The following is a 20,632-nucleotide window of genomic DNA, read 5'->3' on the forward strand; positions in this document are numbered from 1 at the left end:
TGCGGAATCGTTCACAAGGGACAGTACGAAGAAACGTCGGTTTGGGTTTTCTTTACTTCGTAGTTGCTTGAAAAAACTGGAATGGTATTTTAACGTTCCTTTTCGTTCTATGTTTTCCACTGGGTCAAACGCACCATGGACTTAACCTATTCGAAGGTTTATTATGCCATATTTTATTTCGCTTTATTTCGTTTTGTAGTTGACTAAAAAAACTAGAATGAAATCTTAACGTTCATTTTCTACGGGGTGAAACGCACCATTGGACTTTTGCTTTTCAAAACACGTTTATTTTTCCCTGATTTTCGCTTTTGTTTTTCAGATTTATCTTTTAAATAAGTTATACGTTTGTTCGCTGTGTTTTTATTTTTGTGTTTTGGTTTTTCTTTTTAAGATAGTTAACCAGAGTTATTACTCCGCTTTTTCTTAAATTTACACCCCCCTCACACACCCCTCCAAACAACCGGGCAACGCCGGGTACCCTCGCTAGTTTTAAATAAGGTAAGATTTTGCCACGCTTAAAAGATTCCAATCCTTACTCCGCGCTCTCTTAATTTTGACATCGAATCGTAACACTTTGCAGAAAAGCATTGCTACAAATATAATTTGCTGATTTTTTTCTGTCCTCTAATGAAAAGAATAGCAAGAATAAGGACTTTGTAAATTTTGCATTTTGGAGTATTTAGTCGAACAATAAATTTCAACTTACAGTTTTAATTTTCTTTCTCTTATAATAAGTTCTACTCGTTGTTATTCGGTTGGAATTTAATTTTCTATATATAAATACAGGTATTTATATTAGATTGAAGTTTACCAATTTGTATTCCAGGTAAACACTACATCTTTTTATTGCATTATATATACACACACACACACACACACACACACACACACACACACACACACCCACACACACACACACACACACATATATATATATATATATATGTATATGTATGTATATATATACACATATATATGCATGTACAGGGTGACCCTCCCAAAAAACAAAAACTAAATGGAGGCCATCTAGAACATATGCTGTAGAACGGAGAAAAAAGGCAAAAGACCCTAGTGTTTTGATGTGATGTTTTGAATATAATAATGACCAAAGTTTCATTTATTTCGGACAAAACACTAATTAGAGTTGGGGCCCGTTTTTGGGGGTCTCTCTCTCTCTCTCTCTCTCTCTCTCTCTCTCTCTCTATATATATATATATATATATATATATATATATATATATATATATATATATATATACATGGGCAAAAACATGAATCCACGAGGTTCCATGATAGATCATCATTATCCAGCTCATGGGTCATCATGCTGTCATGAAACCGAACTTGTCCATGATTTTTCAGATGCCATTTCTGCTTATTGTGTTGACTGCATTAATCAGATCTACCAATGTAGACATCAGACCTTGGTGCTTTTCTTCTCATTTTACCTGAAGCTGTCTGGCTTCGAAAATCCTTCCAACAGTCCCCCTCCCCGCACGAAAACCACATTAGCTCTCAGTTAAGTGACCATTTTTCGTCAGCCTAGTCAATATAATTTTAATTCTATAAAAGTTCTACACGCGTATTGAGTGGCCATTCTTAAGTATTCTTCAAATGGCTTTATATATATATATGTATATATATATATATATATATATATACACATATACATATATATTTATTAATTTAAATCGTAAAGAGTATGTGTTATTTATCTATTTGAGTATTTTACTTGGAAATCTCCACTTATCAAGTCCCGAACGCCACTCGAGGATATGAGTTAATGGTGGTAGTGTAGTAATCGTTAATGATGTAAATTAAGCAGAATTTTATTATTTATGGCGACAGCTCAACAAAATCTTATTTACATTGGATTTGAAGACTACCATGTTATATTCAACCGGGATACAGTCTAGTAGAACACTGTTCCATAGGCCGGGAGTTCTGTGGAAAGAAGCTTGGTACATGGAATCTACGTTTGGATTGAGGAACAGATAGAGTGGGGAAAATCATATATATAGGTTGTAGATAATCGAGTGTGATTTATGCATTGGAGTCCAGTCGAGCACTTCCTATGAAAATAACGATAAAGCCGAGACAGGCTCGAAACGTCTCTTTTGTGGAAAAGAGGTTAAAGGAAAGAGAAAATGGGCACTAACGACTAGGTTTCGAATCCGGTTTTTAACTTTATCAAAGCTTGATAGGGCGAGCATCTCCAATATAGGGCGTACCTGGCTCTTATACAGATAGATTATTGCACCAGCAGTGAGATACATACTGGAGCAGTAGAGTGATCAAAACTGTGATTGGATTCGAATCTCCCGACTGGCAGGAATTGTCACCTTCTACACTGATGAATTCGTAAGTATAAAACATTAGTGTTTGCAGATATAAAATAATAACTATTATTTAATAATAAATATATATTTGTTTATTTTAATAAAAATATATCTTGCTCTTTTTTATTGAGCACTCTATATAACTATCGTTAAATTCATCAATTATTACGCTTGAATACCTTTCCCTTATATATATATATATATATATATATATATATATACCAGGAAATGTATATTTATTTATCTATATACATATATATATATATATATATGTATATATATATATATGTATGTATATATATATATATATATATAAACTTAATATTCATATATAAACTTAATATATATATATATATATATATATATATATATATCGTCGTCGTCGTGTATGTGTATGTATGTATGCATGTATGTGCGTATAAATTTAAAGGTGTACACTAAATATGAGTCCAACATCAGGAGACAATTAATGAAATAGAGTTGAGGCGCGAAGGAGAATAAAATGCCATGCATTAAATATTCCCTTTTTATTAAAAAAAAAAAAAACGACTAATAATTTCAGAGAGGGTGTGTGTCCCTGTGTTTCGATGTGTCAGCTTGTCCGACTTGACATCATTTTTAAAATACACAACTGGCAGTATTCACATGTACATGCCCGGGGCGTTTATGTGTGAGGATGAACTCGCAAATACATACATACATACATACATACATACATGCATACATACATACATACATACATACATACATACATACATACATATAGTTAGCTTGTAATTGTCTATAGATTATGCCTCACACACACATATATAATTAGCTCGTAATTCTGTAGAATTCATGCTTTTCTTTCTGTCTATAAGATATATTCTTATGTTATTCATTCTGCTTACACGTGTGCGGATACGGAAATCAATAATACATTGTCTATTTACAGAGTCAACTATGTATTTATGTAAGACTGGCCTGGATGCCGGCGTTCCCCGAGTGTTTGTAGGTATGTGTTGAGCAAAAATTAAAAAAAGTGGTAGCTGGCAGGCAGGCTCGATCCCGTGACGCAAAGGCGGAAAAGGAAGTGGAAGAAAACCTGACCTCTTATCCCTACTTCATGACGCGACAAATTTTGGAACGTTAAAATGAGGCAAAATTTTTTTTTTTTTAAATCGACCCCTTCCTTGTAGAAAGCTGCCGAGTTGAGGGTGAAGGAGTTAATATTTTTAGCCAAATTTTCGATATTTGTCGTCCAAGATATTGAGCTTCAAGATGATACCAATCTCGTGAGAATCTGTCGCCTCTGCCGATAGTTTTAGGCATACATACATACATTTAAACAGACAAGTGGGATTTATATTATAACTAGCAGGGCTACCCGGCGTTGCTCGGGACCGTATAAACAATGAAAAAACAAAAGCAGATATTGAATATATGTTTTATTCTTAGGGGAGAGGAATCTTTCATCTCTATGTATTATTTGTTTTATCTACCCTAGGACTGGTATTGTTCATGTTTTATCCCTAGCGTAGGTAATTTACAGCATGTATATGAAATTGTTTTACCTTAGGGAGAAGAGAATAGGTAATATACAACATAATGTGTCTATATTACATCCCTGGCAACGCCTAGAAACCAGCTAGAACATGTATTTCAGTCAATCTTTATTACATCCTGGGCTATGCCGGGAAACCAGCTAATCTCTATTTAGTGACTTGACCACCAAAATACCTCCCTAAGTGTGTCCTTTCTTTTGAACTTATTAGATATAGGTATCTAGAAATGTGTATGAAATTTTGTTGAATGCATTGTTCACTATGATTTTCTTATTGTTCTACACAATATCAACTGTAGCGAAATAAAACAGTAAACTTAGTGTAGTGTTAGAATAAAGAGCAAAGGAAAAAATTAGAATCATATTCTGTAATTGCAAATCTAAATTTGCTAGCGTGTACCAGTATTTGCCAGGTTGTGGAAATTTGGAATTTATAACATATGTAGTGGCCTTTTCTTAGATACCTATTGCTAAAAATTATACTTTCATTTTGTTAGAAACATCTCTCTCCGGATGCCCTGCATCATCCAAAATAAAAACAAATATTTTTATAATTGTTTCAGTACATTGCTACACAATGTGAAATTTGTTGACGTTTGTAAAAAAAAAAATCACGAATGTGCTTATATTCCAAAAAAGAAAATATCAGTGCTCAGTATTGAAAATGTTTGAGATTCAAAAGTCTGTAACATTTCTACTAACTTCATAAGATGTCATGTGAGAAACTGAATTGAATATCAAGACATTATCTGAAGCGTTTTTATTTTGGTGTAACATATGTGTTTACAGTGAACCTTAACTTTTAATAAACAGCTTGGTATGCAATGACATAGGCTAAGAATCTTAGACAAAATATATATAAATTGGAAAAATGTGTGAACAAATGAAAAAAAAAATGATCTGCTCCACTTGATGACATCAAGCACAGTAATATTTTAGCGAAGAAACTATGAAATTGATGTTCAGTGATTAGTTTGGATGAATGAGAAAATGTAATTGTTTGATGCATAAAAAATAACTCATTTGCTGTATTTGATATTAAGCAGCAAAATATAGTGATTTGAATATTTAGGAAAACATCAAACCAGATTATGTAAAAAAAAAAAAAAAAAAAAAAAAAAAAAAAAAAAGAAAAAGATGAAATTAGAAAATATATATTTTCTGTTTATGAGTTTTGCCAATCAAAATTTTGTGGCAGAAATTGGGTGATTACCATGTAATTTTATTTTTGTTAAAATTCTTAAATTATTTGAATGTTTATTATAATTTCTAATTAGTGACTTGTTATCATCAAAATCCGCCCCAAAGAGTGTCCTTTCTTTTATTAGGTATCAGAATAGGTATTTCTATCTATATTAGCACTTATCAAGGCTAATAGGCAACTCGAGGATGAGAGTTCAAACGCGCACAGTAGTCAAATTTGGGAAAGAGGATGGAACAACTTTCTCTTCTGCCTCTCTCTCACCCTGTTTCTCTTCTCTCTATATTAGCACTTATCAAGTCCATTGAAAACAAATCGTTGGTCAAAGAAATATAATGAAAATTCTCAGAGTGAAAAAAAAAATGGGATTTTTACAAATCTGGTTTCCAAGTAATAGGAAACATGTACAGCTTCATTTTAACGACAAAATGTAAACTGTACTAATTGTAATGAGAATGTTGAAGGAAATTGGCAAAAAATTGTTAGTCAAATGTTGATCAAATATTATAAGTTTGTGTGATATGCATGAAACGTTTAGAATATGATCTGCTCTCATGCTGAAAGCAAGTAGAGAAACATTGTGAAAAAATGATGTAAAGCTAAGCTAAGCAAACGACCAGTGAATGGAAATGTTTATTATAATGTATCAAGATGAACATATTATCATGAAAAAGCAAATCGAAATAGTGATAGTTATTTGGTGCTTATACGAAACAGGTATCAAGTATTGTCACCAGTGATTTTATTGATGTTAACAGTGCATGTCACTAAAAAATAATGATGGTAGCGAAATTAAGTTTTGTTAATTCTACCCAATATAAAATATATACGCAAAACAAAGTAAACAAAGTTACGGGTTAGTTAATGATAAGTTTAGGTTCGAGAAATAAGCAAATGAAAAGAAAAAAAAAGTACATGTGTTTATATTGTGTAAAATGTTAGTCTGTAAATATTTCAAACTATCAACACTGGTATGTGTAAATCCTAGATACCTATTGTCATAAAGTACCACTTCTTGTTTGATATATAACTCTACATGTTCCCTGCAGCATCCCAGAGAGGTAAATGAGTGTCCACAAAATGAAATAAAACATAGTACTGGAAATAAAATAAAATAAGAATATGTCTGAAAAGAAATAAATGCTGTTTACTATATAAAAAGTTGTTTTCAAGTGTCAAATGGAATTGAATCTTATACAATGTTGGTGGATTATGAAATTGCATGAATGAAATAACATTGGAGAAATAAGAAAAAAGTTTATATATACAATATTTACAAATGTAAGATAAAAGGTGAAGAAGGGCCAAATCCGAGATCTATAAATCGTAAATTTTCAAAGTGAAAACAGTTATTTTTTTTTTTTTTTATATCTGCTTTCCAAGTAATAGTAACCATGTACAGCTTCATTTTAAATGAAAACTGTACTAATGATAATGTTCATGGTGAAAGGAAATTGGAAAAAAATTAAAAATGTCAGAGGTAAAATGTTTGTGTGGTATGCATGAAACACGTGTAGAAAATGATCTCATGCTGAAAGTAAGAGAAACATAGCTAAAAAATTATGTAAACGCAATAGTAAAATCCTCATTTTTAGGAACATAGTGTGGGGTATGTTGTTTGTTTCAATTGAGAAAGGAAAGTTTAATTTTTAGAATTGGATGTTATAGATCACAAGTTTTATTACAATAAACATTGTGTTCTCTAATTATCAACCAAGTATATTTATTGATAAAAAAAGAAAAGTAATGGACATGTTTATTATAATTTATCAATATTAAATTGTTATCATGAAAAACCAATGGAAAGCGTGTTGGTTATTTCGTGTTCATAAGAAAAAACATCATGGGTTGTCACCAGTGATTTTATGTATGCTAACATTTCGCTGCAAATGTGGTAGCTAAATGTCTTTTTGGTTATTCTACACAAAATAAAATATATACACAAAACAAAGTAAAAGAAATGTCAGGGTTAGTTAATGATAAGCTTAGTACCAAGAAATAAGCACAGAATAAGGAAAAGAAAGATACATTTGTTGATATTGTGTCGATTGTTGAATTTGTTGGTTCATTTTGTTTTATGACATATCAACACTATATCATGCCCAATCTAGTGACATTTTTTTTTCCTAGAATATATTTGTTTATTTAATGTTGGTTTCTATTTAACTCATAATTGGGACCCTAACAGGTACTACTACTCCAGATCAGAGTGGACCTGGTAGCAATAGCAATTAAATGGTGGCTTCACACTTCACAAAGCCCCATGTTTGGATACAGTTTATGGTCATATCCAGGACCTGGTGAATTTGTAAATAATTGAAACGATCAACACTGGCGAGTTAGAATTCTACATACCTATTGTTATAAAGTACCAATTTATGTTTTACATATCACTCCACAACGTTGCTGCAGAATCCAGACAGTTGAAAGAGTCTCAAGAAACTGAAAAGCTATTTAGTACTCTTAAATAAAATAACATGCATAAAGAAATCCTAATATAAGACAATAGATGAAAAAGCAATAAAAATTTTGTGTGGAATCAAGTGAAAACAGTTTCTTTGTCAAAGAAATTGCATGAAGATTCTCAGAGACTTTTCCTTCCTCGTTCCCTTCCCTTTTGGTGGAAGGAAACTTTCACAGTGGCTCAGAAGGTGGGCTGAGCACACTTCCTACAAAGGTGGGATGGGTAAATTTCTTTTTCATTTGGTTGCCTGGAGGACAGGCTTAGGCCCCCCCCCCAAAAAAAAAGGTTGGAGCCAGGGAACTTCTCCTCCCAGAAGGGGGAGGGGGGCCCGGGAAGGCTTCTCTTCCCATATTTTTTGTTTTGTGTAAGGTTGATCTCTTTCCAAAGGGAGTAAGAGGATATCCCTCTCTTAGGAGGAGACCGAAGGCTCCCTGGGCCTCCCATCCTCCTTCTGAGAGAAGTTCCCCGGCTTCCACATTCATTGCTCAGCCCGCCGTCCAGGCAATCAGAGTCTGATTGTCTGCCGTATATAAAAAGGCGATTTTAGCTTGTCAGGCGGTATGCTCTGCGTAGACCATTTTTCTTCCACCTGTTGACCTTCCCTCCCTGTCATACAATACGCTTAAACAGGATATTTTAATTTATGCAGATTCCATATAGACTTTTAGTTTCCCAGGGTGTATACCCTCCGTTGACCATTTATGTTTAAGAGTTTTCCTTGCCCCTTCTCTGCCCCAGAATGGGAAGGGAGCTCTTTCCCACTGTATGGGGGGGGCGGCTTTCTTTTATGGTTATGTGGGGAGCCTTACCTTTCCCCCCCTTAAGGTGGTAGGTCTTTTTTGTAAAATTGTTAGTCAAATGTTGATCAAATATTATAAGTTTTTGTGATATGCATGAAACATGTGCAGAATATGATCTGCTCTCATGCTGAAAGCAAGTAGAGAAACATTGTGAAAAAATGATGTAAACCTAAGCTAAGCAAACGACCAGTCAATGGAAATGTTTATTATAATGTATCAACAATAACACATTATCATAGTTATTTGGTGCTTATACGAAACAGGTATCAGGGATTGTCACCAGTGATTTTATTTATGTTAACAGTGCATGTCACTACAAATAATGATGGTAGCGAAATTAAGTTTTGTTTATTCTACCTAATATAAAGTATATACACAAAACAAAGTAAACATCTGCTGAATTTGATATTAAGCAGCAAAATATTTCAAAACATAAAAATGTGAAACATAACATGAATACTCTCCATTGTCACTTGAAAACATTGGTCTTGGTAGGCAGTTTATTAGATGCTGAAATAGTGGTCTTGGTATGGTGTGCTTAATATTATTGTATGCAAAATTTAAAAACACAAAAGAGGGTACAATCAATATTGAAAAAGTAACATCTGTCACAGAAAATAGTAATTTATAAATATCAAAAGGAATATTATTCTGTACTTAAAATGTTAAACTTACTGTTAACAATAATTTAAAATGGTGATCAGGATGAGTCCAACAACTTAGTCCTTGAGCTTTCTTATTGGTCATAGTAAAAAGAAATTGTAGTCTTTCAAGTTTGTTGGTCGCATTGGGATTCTTGGAATGTATCAACAGATTCCTGCATATGAATCTTTGTTAATTTCACACAATACAAAATATATATACAAAACAAAGTAAAGCATAGTATAGGGTTAGTTGTGTCCTCTAATTATCAACCAACTATTGCTAAAAAGAGAAAAGCACTGGAAATGTTTCTTATAATGTATCAATATTGAATTGTTCTCATGAAACACAAATCGAAATAGTGATAGTTATTTGGCGCTTATAAGAAACAGGTATCAGGGATTTTGGTGTATCAGATGTTTTTACAGTGAACTTAACTTTCAAGAAACAAATTGGTATGCAATGACATAGGCTAAGAATCTTAGACAAAATATATTCAACTGAAAAAAATGTTGAACACTTATAACTTTGTATGGACTCTCAAAAACATTTGTAAAAAATGTGTAAACAAATGTAAAAAAAAATGATCCGCTCTACTTGATGACATCAAGCATAGTAATATTTTAGTGAAGAAAATATGAAATTGATGTTCAGTGATTAGTTTGGATGAATGAGAAAATGTAATTGTTTGATGCATAAAAATAACTCATTTGCTGTATTTAATATTAAGCAGCAAAATATAGTGATTTGAATATTTAGGAAAACATCAAACCAGATTATGTAAAAAAAAAAAGATGAAATTAGAAAATATATATTTTATGCTTATGAGTTTTGCCAAATAAAATTTTGTGGCAGAAATTGGGTGATTACCAAGTAATTTTATTTTGGTAAAATTCTTAAATTATTTCAATGTTTATTATAATTTCTAATTAGTGACTTGTTATCATCAAAATCCGCCCCAAAGAGTGTCCTTTCTTTTATTAGGTATCAGAATAGGTATCCAGATTTCTACTTCTATACAAATGTGATATTGTAGTACAGTAAATGTCAAATTGTTTTTCAAGTATTAGTTTGTAACGTTTGTACTGACTTCATCAGATGTCATGTAAGGAACTGAATTCTATTTAAGACTTTATCTGAAGTGTTTTTATTTTGGTAGATCATGTGTGATTACACTGTAGTAATTGCGCTGATAGCATGTTAACTACAAATGACAAAAGATAAATCAATTTCTGATTCAGCTACACAATATAAACTAAAGGAAATCAAATTTGCAAAATAAAAGAAAAATGTAGTTATGGGTTAGTTTGGAGTTAGAATAAAAAGCCAACAAAACAGTTAGTTTATATTGTGTAGACTGTTTAATTAACTTTTTTCATTTCTGATAGTATTGAGAGTGGTCAATGAAAACCTTAATTTCTGACAAAATACTGTAATTTTCTTGGATACCCATTCATAAAAAGTACCTTTTTTGTGAAAAAAAAAACACTCCCCAGATCACCTTCACCACCTAAAACACAAAAACAAAAATATCTTTATTCTTCAAATATTGTGGTTGACTGGAGGGCGGGCTGAGCACTCCCAAAAAGGTAGGAGCCGGGGAACTTCTCCTCCCAGAAAGGGGGCCCGGGAAGGCTTCCCTGTCCCCATATTTTTTTTTTTTTTGTGTAAGGTTGATCTCTTTCGGAATGGAGTAAGCGGAACCGACAGGGGGGGGGGTCAATCAACCATACAAAAGGATATCTATCTCTTAGTTGAAAGAGGGAAGGTCTCCCTGTCCTCCCATACCCCTTCTGAGAGAAGTTTCCCCAGCTCTCAGCTTTGGGGTGGGGTGGGGGGGTAGGAGGGCTTAGCCCGCCCTCAAGGCAAATAGTCTGACTGTCTGCCTTATATAAAAAGGCGATTTTAGCTGGTCAGGTGGTATGACCTGCATTGACTATTTTTCCTCCACCTGTTGACCTTCCTTAATATTTATTTTTAATAATAAACACATTTTATTTTAATATTAATATTTATTTGTAATAATAAACACATTATATTATTTTAAATATTAATATTTATTTTTAATAATAAACACATATTATTTTAAATATTAATATTTATTTATAATAATAAACACATTTTATTCTACTTTAAATATTAATATTTATTTTTAATAATAAAAACAATTTTATTTGAATATTAATATGTATTTTTAATAATAAACTCATTTTTATTTTAATAATTATTTTTAATACTAACTCATTTTATTATTGTAAATGTTAATATTTATTTTTAATAATTATTGTTATTTAATAATAATATCTTCTATTTTTTTACTGTTTATGTCTAACTTTTATCGACTTTTTCTTTTTTAATAGCATATTCTTTAAATGAATAGAAAAATATAGAAAAATAATTTCCCAAATTTTAGACCCCGGTTATTTGGCTGATAGTCGATAAAAATGATTAAAAGAGAGATTCATGAACATTAACGTTGTCATATAAAAAGAAAATGCTAATAAGAAGTGTTTTTAATCAATGTAACATATTTATTCAACTCTGTCATATTCATATATTTGTTTGATGACAACTTTTTCGAATCTGTGTACAGTAAAAACGATATACTTACATAGGATTTTGAAAGCATTTAAACTGTCGAAGAGTTTTATTATAAATAAAAGAGTTTAGTTTGTTGAACTTAATGGACTTTTTTGTTGTATCTATTAACTGTTTATTCTTTTTATCAAACAAAAAGAGAATTTTTATATTGACATGTGATGGACTGTTTTTCTAACATCGAAATTTTAAAATTAGTTTTATCTAAAAAAAAAAAAAAACTCGCCATTAGTGGACGGTCAAAAGACAAATATATAACAAATAAATGTTAGGAAAGGCAAGATAAGTTACTTTTCTATCCAACTGGATATATTTTTTGTGTTTTTAATCACTGTAACATATTTATTCAGCTCGAAAAACATACAGTGTTTACCGATGTATTCGAAAAATGCCACCAGTTGTTTACATAGCCATTTGCCGGAAGTGACGGTTTTTTTTTATATAAGTTTTATTCAAACAGGCTTTAAGTTCAAATTAATGGACTTTTTTTTATACTTCCAAAATAAACTATTACAGTCGTTTAAAACATAATAGAAGTATTATTTTTTATTTTTTAAAAACAATGTTTACAAAATGTCTATGCGCGTTTCTTCCGGCCGGCTGCGAATAGCATAAATAAATAACTGTTGCCAGAATTTATCGCATTTTTATTTTTTAATAGCATTTTCTTAAAACGAATAGAAAAATAATTTCCCATGAAAAAAAAAAAAAGAAAATGCTATTAAATATAATAAAAATTACTGAGATAAAAATATAAAAAAATACGTACGTAACAACAAAAACACATCGAAGAAAGTGTGTGTGTGTGTGTGAGAGAGAGAGAGAGAGAGGGAGGGAGGGAAGAGGAAGCGGTGTATGTTGAATTTTGTTCCTTTTCGAAGCAGCACAAAAAGTAAGTGTTTCCATAGTAACCAAACCGTGACGTCACGTCACGTGACATGACTAAGCGTTTTTAAACGAATAGAAAAATAGAAAGAGGGTGATAGAGAAAGTGAGAGAGAGAGAGAGTAAGTGTGAGAGAGAGAGACGGTGTTGGTTTTACTCCCCCCCCTTCCAGCTTAAGAGGTATGAGGTCACGTGGTAATATACAAAATGGCTAATTATTTTACATTACATAAATATTACGATATTTTTATAATCGTCTAATATTTTGAAAGGTGAATTTTTTTAATCCCGTACTTTTTTTCCTGACATTTTTCGTTAAAACTCTTGTATAAATAATATTTTTAACCAGGTAATAACGATGGAAACATTGGCATAAAGTAAAAAAAAAGATATAACTGAGCCGAAGAGAAAAATGCAAAAGTATCGGAGAAAGATTTTTTTATTAACAATTGTTCGCCATTAGTGGACGTTGACGTCACGTCACGTGACATGACTAAGCTTTTTTTTTTTTACGTATTAATTACATTGGATCATTCAAGAATTACGTAATAAAAAGCATTACAATGACAGTTTTTTTTGGGACCCCCTTGGAGATAACTGATACGTTTACCCCTTTCTCCTCGTCCGTTTGACGTGAAATTTCGATATTTGTCATCCGGGACACGGGGCTTCGATATGATACCAAATTTATCAAGTCTGGTTGTGTGTTTCAAAAGTTTTAGCGTTACATACAAACATACAAACTCACAGACATTTGGGATTTATATATATAGAAGATGGTCCCATACCTATCTATCTATCTATCTATCTATCTATCTATATACACGCATGTATATTTATATAAGCATTTCCGTTTATACAGTCATGTACACCAGCGACACATCCATGGAGATGTTTCAATCATTAGTTCTAAAAAGCTATGATCTCATTAGCGAAAGAAAACTTGTTTTCTTATATCGAAAATTGTTAATAAGTAGAGAAATAAAGAAGTAGAAGCAGTGTCTTTCTTACAATTGTGCGATTATTGTTAAATAATTCCTTCATTCTTGTGGCAATTGTTTGGTGGCTTGGAGGGAAGAGCTTAGCCAATGGAGTCACAGATGGTTTTGTGGCTGGATGCGAATTTCCTGACTGGCAGGAATTGTAACCCCCTACTCTGTTGAATGCGTAAGTATAAAACATTAGTGTTTGTAGATATAAAATAATAACTCTTATTTGATAATAAATATATATTTGTTTATTTTAATAAAAATGTATATTGCTCTTTTTTATTGAGCACTCTTTATAACCATCGTTAAATTCATTAGTTTTATTTATTTATCTGTTGATCTCTAACTCTCTTTCTTTTTGCACAAACACACACATACATACATATATATATATATATATATATATATATATATATATATATATATGAGTAAATATATATATATATTTTACCAGACATAATCTGTATCCAGCGCTTTAAGCATTGAAAAAGCACGAGTTTAAAATTTTTCTTAGTTCACCAAGTATTTTTTGTTTATTTATGTATTTATCTGCGTATTTCCGTATGGATCGTCTAAGTACATTTTATAAATTTATCTTTTGTTTCCATATAATCTCTTTCTACACACCCTCCCCTCCATCTATATTATTGAAATATTCTAGTGTTCACGTACATTAAAAAAAATAACTTCAAATTGAGGAGGCAAAAAGAAAGTCCGCAGCAACAAATTCGCTTAAAACCAGCTTAAATTATCGCCTCTAAATCAGTTTAAAATATTCACAACAGGCAACTAAGCATCTCTAATCGTAATTGCTGCTGTTCCAGGTTATACAACGTAACATTTAGTCCATATGTCACGACTTTCTCTTATTGATCGTTAGGATCTCATTAATCTCCACCGTTCCGGTGTATCCAATCGAGAAATCGGCCGCAGATAGAAAAGTGATGAGAAAACGGTACGAAAGATTGTGCAAAAGCACCAAAACACCTGCAGTGTTCGTGACGCATCTAAATCTGGCCGTACTAAACTTACTTCTAACAGGGATGACAATGCTATCAAGACCCGCAGCCTAAGAAACAGATTTGAAACGGCTCCCCAAATCAAACAACAGTGCAATCTAGTTAAAAAGTTCTCTCTTACTACTATTAAGAACAGATTAAAGGAATTTAATTTGCGAGGATATGTTGCAAGACGCAAGCCAATGATTTCTGTAAAGAACAGAAAGCGCCGTCTGGACTTCATCAGATGCAATGAAGATCATGACTCTTCATATTAGTCAAAATTACTTTTTAGCGACGAAAGCAAGTTCAATAGGCTAGGCAGTGATGGTAGGCGCTACGTCCGTTGAAGGAAAAACGAAGAATTTTATCTTAGGTACTCAGTTTCAACGCTACATGGTGGTAGATGTTCAGTTTTGGTGTGGGGCATTATTAGTACTAATGGTCTAGGGCCTATAGTTCTCTAGCAAGATCGAATTATTTCGACCAAGTACATTAATATGTTGACTGAGCATTTTCTACCCTACTTTGGTCGGATTTGGATGATAATCCCATCTTCATGCAGGATAATACTCCCATTCACGCAGCTGGCAATGTTAAGAGGTTCCTGGAAGAGCAGAATATTCCGTGTTTGGATTGGCTTGCACAATCTTCAGACCTCAATTTTATCGAAAACGTATGACATTACATCAAGCAACAGCTACGCAATGATAAACTTTCAAATTTTTGAAGAACTTTGGACAAAAATAAAAGAAAAGGGGGATGCCATTTCCACGAAGTATTGCTGCAGTCTAATTCAAGGAATTCCCAAAAGATTGCAGGCTGTCAAATTGCAGAATGGCTATGCTACAAAATATTAACTATTTCATTGTGTTCCTGTTGTATTTGTGTTGCATTAATGTCCTAAAGTTACATTTAAATAACAATTTTTCATTGTGCGGACTTACTTTTTGCCTTCTAAATTTGAAGTTATTTTTTAAAAATTGACGTGAACACTAGAATATTTCAATTAAAAGTCAAATATGAACAGGTAAAATTATAGAAGAATAAAAAGCTAATCAAACGAGATATAGTTTGTTTAAACAGTTACATTATATTTAGCTTAAATTTGCAATTTTTGAAAAAAATTACAAGTGCGGACTTCCTTTTTGCTGGTGCTGTAGATTCTTTATGTTTAATGATATCTTTCTGTAATTTTAACACAATCTGACTAAGACATTGTGAAATTAAAAACAAAAATGCAAAATTCAAACAATCTTTATTTATGAAAAATAATGTCTTTTAAATGTTGTCCATTTTCAGCTTCGCATATTTGTGCTCTTTCCAAAACGTTATTCATGACAGATTGCAGAATCTCCGGATTGCGATTTAACTTCCTTCTTTCGTTTCAGATCGTTTCGTTCATTTCTTGCAGGGTTTCGGGTGAGACGTTTAGCGGAACGAAATAAGGAAGTTAAATCCTAATCCAGAGGTTCTGCAATCTGTCATAAATAATGTTTTAGAAAAAGCACAAGAGCGAAGCTGAAATGGGAAACATTTAAAAGACATTATTTTTTTCATAAAACCTTACTATCTTAGTCATATTGTGCTAAAATTATAGAAAGATATCATCCAAATGAAAGAAACTATTTAAATTTAAAACCCTTCATTGACATTTTGGACAACCTGTATGAATACCTATCTATCTATTTATCTATTGTGTTACATGAACAGACAGGCATATATATATGGTGGACATCGTTATATATATATATATATATATATATATATATATATATATATATATATGTGTGTGTGTGTGTGTGTGTGTGTGTGTGTGTTGTGTGTGTGTTTGTGTGTGTCTACATTGTTATTTAAAAACTATACGTTACGTAAAGTGCATGGTGTTTTATTAATACGGATAGAACTTTAGTTTTTAGATAAATCTTTTATAGTCCATCTAAGATCTTCGGTGTCTAACGGTGACCGTTTTAATCGTCCTATGCATTCGCGTAATTATCCTCTTTATAGAAATTCCGGATATACAGCGATGATCTATCTTAATGTACGGGACTTAATCGTATACTTTAAAAAAATAATTATTATTTAGGAATGCTGAATATTTTATGCTGTATTCGAATTTAGGGCTGATAGAGGGGAGTGTAATTTATTGATATGTGAGCGGGTTTAATTATGGTGTGGTCGACTGTTGGAATTGCAGCATAGTTAACAGTATATCAGGAAAAGTGTAGAATAGATAACACTTGATAACTAAACCACAAGCTATTTCGGCGAAACGAGAGAAAATGGATGAACGAATGAAGTTAAACAGTGATATCCTGAAGTCCTATACTGGAGAAGGTGATGTGGTCACAAGGTTTAATAAGCTTCAGTTAATTGTAAAGTGGCAAAAAATTTATGTCATGGCAGGAAATGTGACCAACAGCAATGCTATCCGACCAACGAAAGCCAGGCCATGTTAGATTGAGGATGCAGGCTTTCGAAACTATTTTAATCGTAAGAAGTGAACACTAGAATGGCAATGGGCCACTGGGCCAGCTCTATTGACAAATTGTGTTAACTGCTAGAACAGCACCCTAAAAGTAGCGATAAACTATAGTTTGAGAAAGAACTTGAGAGATGGATTGACAAAGGAATTGTATTACCACTATGAACGGAAGATTCAAGGAATTCTGTCACTCATGGCAGTGGTTCAATCTACCAAGAAGAAAGTCAGGACAGTATTGGACTTCCCAGAGTTTGCTGCGTGCCACACCAAAGATAGGATTGATATATGTAAGAAGTCGAGGAGAATGGAACGAGCCACCAAAAATCGTGGACTTCAAGTCGGCCTACTTTTAAATTCATCTGGACAATAAGCTGTGGAAGTACCACTTTGTCGAATATAAAGGTCAGATGTTTTGTTTAATCAGATTGGGATTTGAACTAAATTCCGCACGAAAAAATATGACAGCAGTGATTAAGATCGTGTTGAGCAAAGATGCCACAGTGAAAAGAGTCACCTGCTATTATAGCGATAGTGTTCTGGTGTACAAGACCGAGGTGACTGCGGAAAGAATGAAAGATCGGGATAACACACATGGATTGACGGCTAAACCATCAGAGTTGTTGGAAAATAGAATTAGAAAATATAATTAGAAAATAGAATAGCTCTGGAATTGAAATTTCAGCGGAATAAGGCAGGAAAGTTGATGTTTGGGCGAAGGACAGCCTAACTGTTATATATGTTGTTATATAGTCGGTTGCGTTAGCGTCAATATAACACAAAATATATTACCGCAGGGTGTTCAGCCTACACGTGAGTATGTTTGTAGCACATGATGAAAGGAAATAGCCCATGGAATAATTATGAACAAATAAGAAAATCACTCGCCGTTATATGGCGATACACGTTCATTATAAAGACACACGTACATAACGACAATTCAAACATAATACATAAAAGGTAAGATGCTCACTTCTCCATTTTGCAAGTCACTCTGTTTTGCCTCCACGAAAAAGGTACACCCTGTAAAAGGATAATGGTATATAAAAGGAGCTCAGAAGGAGTTATATTGATCGATATTGATCGACGTTAACAGCCTGGCATTAGATGAAAAAAAGGAAATGCATGTTACAGAGAATTGACGGGGATTAACAATTGCTACCAGGTATCATCAATATGACCCGTAATTAACTATGATTGGCGGAAACTTAGAGCGGAAACAGCAGAAGAAATAACAAAAAATGCTGAAGAGGTGTTCAAAGGAAAACAGTAGAATAGGTTCTGGTGGACGTCGTTATGTCCTTCCGCTCAAAAATCTTTAGAGTACTGTTTGAGAAGTAGTGCATAAGGCAATATTTTAGATTTGCATACCGTCCAAATGGCAACGGAATCATAAAGAAACATCAGCTAACTATAAATGCCGCTAGAAACCAAACTGCTCCCCCAAAGCGGATTTTTGTATATAACATAGCACAAAATAGGCCAAGACAAAACTTCAGTGCTACATCGATCTGTTTTTACGTACGAATGACGACATCTACTGGCCATAAAGGAGAGAGCGGAACAGGCGCAAGCGGAGATCAGAGTGTGTGAGGAGACGTGGGTGAAACTGACCACTTCTCGCTGTACAACCCGCAGTGCTCCCCAAGAACAAAGTATCAGTTTACGGAATGCCACGGCACATCTTAGACATCCAGAGAGTTTCTTTATGAGCAGAAGAGGAAATTGATGAAGTCCCGAAAGAACAATGTCTACGACGGACACAGCACGAACGAAGACGCATGGCTTGGATGCTTGAATATGACACCAATTACATTGGCAAAAAAAAAAAAAAAAAAAAAAAAAATTGTCATGATGCCTAAGATGTTTCAACTGTTTTTATCTAATTTGAGGGCGCTGATTCCAGAAATGCTGTACCCTTTTAGTTTATTTTCTAATCTTATCAGAGCAAAAAAAAACAAAAAAAAAAACAAAAAACAAAAAAAACAAATACATGCTGTCGAATCAAGCGGATGGGTCATTATAACATTCTCTATTCATCATTTTTTCTTTCCATATGTAATCGATGAATAGAATGCCTTGTGCATTCAAAGAAATGCGGACCAGAATCTTATCTGCTGATGTGGCGGTTTTCCTTTGGTGGTGTTCGCTCATTTATTGTCATATATCGACGTAAATACGAAGAGAACTTGAAAATGGAAAAGAACTTGAAAACCTACTGGACACTGTCCTCGACTGTCTAAAGTCTCTTTGTACAGAAATTTGTCAGGTCAACCTTGTTAAAATGTTTTTGAATATTAATGAGCGTATGACCCCCAATGCTATGGAAGATCTTATTGATAACTATGGTTAGGACAATCAACCAATGAGAAGCCTCAGAAATAATTATAAAGATATCGAATTTTTGGATTCAAGTCAGTTCACTGTCAACCTCCATCTTGAACGACTGCTGATCGCGACTGACTTGATTTTCACCAATCTAATGCCGCCATCTTTATTCTAAAGAATTACTCAACACTCGAGATCGTGACTGCATTGATTCTTCGCCGATTTGATTTACTACCGCCATCTTTGTTCAACATAATGGATGAACATTTAACTAACCTGGCAATAGTATAATTTTCCGTACAAGTAAACCCTGACTAAATATTGTGCAGCTTATCCAAGTAATGTGACATTAAGTAAACTAGATACTCCATCAGACTAGATAAATTCTTAGAAAGACATACTATAACATATTTAAATGGTCAATTGGTGAGAGGAAACTGTTGTTCTAAACTTCTTTACTTACTTAGTGTTTTAGATATCACCCCCCTCCAAAAAAAAAAAAAACTATAACCGAATATTCGAACCACTATTTATCTCATACAGAGATCAAGTGTTAGGGTTAGGGCTAGGGTTAGCTCGCAAGAATGGGGAAACCTGGAGTTTTGAAACTCTGAAAGAAGAATGAAACAAATGACAGATTGTCACAGCGTTGGAACAATTGTAAACCATCCTCTGAATTGTAGAAACGTGGATGTTTTGATCGACGATGAGAAAACGATGCATCCATTTTGAGCACAGCAATACGATTCGAACTCGGTAAAAAAGTCGCATTTGCCCCTAAATTTTAATAACTCGACAATCTTCAATTTTCTGGGGAAAGGAAAAAATATAATGTGCAGGCAAGAAGAAAATACAGAAAGCTAGTTAGATAGTGCTTATGTATATACAGTACATATATATAATATATACATACATATATATATATATATATATATATATATATATATATATAAAAGTTAATTTAGTATACCAACAAATGGCTACACATAGGCATACATGTTTCAGCGAAAACCCAGTAAGGGAATCGCTTCGTCTCTAGAGATGTCCTTGGCCTGACGAAGCGATTCCCTTACTGGGTTTTCGCTGAAACATGTATGCCTATGTGTAGCCATTTGTTTGTATACTAAATTAACTTATTTTGGCTCTGTCTAAACATTGAGCAATCTTTTGGTAGACACACTTAATAATTACTACCAATACAATATATATATATATATATATATATATATATATATATATATATATATATATATATAGAGAGAGAGAGAGAGAGAGAGCGAGAAAAAGAGAGAGATGTATAGGCAGATATTAAATATGTGTTTATATATATATATATATATACACATTAATTTAAGTTCAA

Source organism: Euprymna scolopes, chromosome 32 (genome assembly GCF_053919585.1).
Source record: "Euprymna scolopes isolate OS-2025 chromosome 32, ASM5391958v1, whole genome shotgun sequence".
NCBI lineage: Eukaryota > Metazoa > Mollusca > Cephalopoda > Sepiida > Sepiolidae > Euprymna > Euprymna scolopes.